Source organism: Trichechus manatus, unplaced genomic scaffold, assembly GCF_000243295.1.
Source record: "Trichechus manatus latirostris isolate Lorelei unplaced genomic scaffold, TriManLat1.0 scaffold00842, whole genome shotgun sequence".
In the NCBI taxonomy this organism is placed as follows: domain Eukaryota; kingdom Metazoa; phylum Chordata; class Mammalia; order Sirenia; family Trichechidae; genus Trichechus; species Trichechus manatus.
This window is the reverse complement of record NW_004444778.1, coordinates 1,565-4,253: the sequence shown is the minus strand read 5'-3', so window position 1 is coordinate 4,253 and position 2,689 is coordinate 1,565.

Genomic DNA, 2,689 nt, shown 5'->3' with positions numbered 1-2,689 from the left:
AAACTTCACCTCCTCCATGTAACTCTCTGACAGTCTCAGCTCTTTTTAAGTTTCATTCATAGCATTAACCACAACTTGTTGTTGTTGTTAGTTGCCATTGAGTCACCTCCTTCTCATGGCAACCTTGTGAATAACAGAATGAAATGTTGTCCAGTACTGCACCATCATCATGGTCAATGGTATGTTCAAGTTCATTGTTGCAGCTATTCTGTCATTTCATCTAATTGAGAACTCCCCTCGTTTTCAATCCAGGGGGATTTCATTGGCTGATTTTTGGACTTTCTTCCTAGTCTGTCTTAGCCTAGAAGCTCTGCTGAGACCTGTCCAAATCCAGCTCACCTTGGTAATCCAAGGTTCTAGCTCTGCCCTAAGGAGCAATGGTTAAACCTTTGGCTGCTAACTGAAAGGCCGGTGGTTTGAATCCACCACCTGCTTCATGGGAGAAAAGACCCAGTGATCCGTTCCTGTAAAGATTTACAGTCTTGGAAACTCTATGGAGTAGTTCTACTCTGTCCTATAGGGTTGCTATGAGTCAGAATCAACTCAACATCACAGAGCAAAGAAAGCACTGCTGTAGCAGTGGGGGAATCAGTACACACATTTTAGAAGCTTCTTTATGCACTGGTTGCTTCTGTGATCTGAGGGAACATTACTCATACCCTGCAGTTAAATTAACATGGTGTTATTTACATAATTTTATGATTTTTTAAATGAAATTTTAAATGCAATAATATACTCTTGTGCCTTTAGAGTCGCTGTGCAATTTGATATCCTGCCCCACTGCAAATTGTGAAAAAGCATGATATATTTGCAAGTCCTCCAGCCCAAAGAGGTAAAGTGCTGGTCCACGAAGACTTCACGTTAGCTCTAAGCTGTTGTTGCTAACCAGCATTTATTGCTGGGCAGAACACAGACCTGCAGTGAGAACGGGAGAAACCAGAGGTGGAACAAGGCTCCCCTCGGTGTCAACTCTGAAACTAGGCATCCCAGTGATTTTTCCATTACAGGTGCACACAGTAATGACAGTCTCCAACTGGCTAGGTGATAATTGCCCTCAGGCTGGCAGCCAAAAAATACTGCTGACTCTGCCCCAGACTGGCAGATGGAGCAGGTGCATCACAGGGTGGGCTTATTAAACTCATTAGAGCTTAGAGCTCCTCCTCAGAGTGTGGATAGTTCAGATGGGGGCTTACAGCTCATTTTAACCCCTCACTGCTCAATCCTCCTTTCACAAGCACAACACTGGGTGAACATCTGCCTCTCCTTGGCTCCTACCAAAAAAAAAATGTTTTAGCAACCTGCCTCGACTTTATAACTTTCAGTATTTTAAGTGTGAAATTAAAAACTTAGTATCACAGACACAACAAATTATGGGGTTAGACGGGACCTTGAATATTATCTAGCTCATTTCCATCATTGGATAAGAAGGTCACAGGCCAGCTAGTGGTACATCTAGAATAGCCCAGCATTCCTGATATCCTGCTTGTCCTGCTCTTGGAATGTCCCTAGAGTAGGGCAGCCCTAATGGAAAGCCCTTTTCCAGTTCTCAGTGTGATTATAGACTGTGCCTAATCTGGTTCTAGCTTACCTGTTGTTCAGTTGTCTTATTAAATACTTCAGAATGTAACATGAAGACAATATCCTTTCTCGCAACCCCACCACCCCGACCCCAACACAGATGTGCTTCCAACATTCTGCCATACCAGATTATAGGCTGAACCTTTAAATTTGCACGCCTCTTCCAGGCGAGAAACAGATGTGCCCCTAGAATGACTGAGGGTGGAAGCATTTTTCATGCCCCAGAGACCAAAAGGCCAGTGTCCTGGAAATCCCATAGGAAGCTCTGTTGTTGTTGTTGTTGTTGTGTGCTGTTGAGTCAATGCTTTATAAACCCTGAAAAGCCAAGACAAATCCTTTTCATTGTTCAGAGACACATAAAGAGGGTTTGATGTACAACCACTCAGAACAAAAATAAGCCTCTTGCTCAAATAAATATATTTCGTGAGATCTCAAGGGTCGCCTGTTTGGCCAGTCTGCACAGGTGGCACACTGCAGGTAGGCTCTAAGCCCAGAGGTCTACTCCTAACCCCCAGGGAAAGAGGGCCATGCACAATCATGAGCCCAGCTCAGTCTCCACTCACAGAGCTCAATAAGGAAGAGTCCTCAGGGAGCACTCACAGAAGAACAGATGCCAGAAACCCATTCCAGGAGTCTGTTTTCCATCAAGCAGAGAAGACTAAACATGCTTACTAGCTTACAAGTGAAATGATTGCCTACTCCTTAAGAATCAGCTCAAATTCCACCTCCTCTAAAACGTGTTCCATAAACCCCTCAAGCAATATGTGTGGCTGTCTCCTTTGCATGGCCCTATATGACTCTTAAAAATATGAGCCTATGTGGATCTTTTTCATATGTCTTTTATGACACAATGTGAGTTAGTGACTTAGTTATCTAGTACTGCTATAATAGAAATACCACGAGAGGAAGGCTTTAGCGAAGAGAAATTTATTCTCTCACAGTCTAGGAGGCTAGAAGTCCAAGTTCAAGGTGCCAGCTCCAGGCGAAGGCTTTCTCTCTCTCTCAGCTCTGGGGGAGGGTCTTTTTCTTCAATCTTCTCCTGGTCTAGGAGGTTTTCAGTGTAGGGACCCCGGGTCCAAAGGACATGCGCTTCTGGCTACTCTTGCTTGGT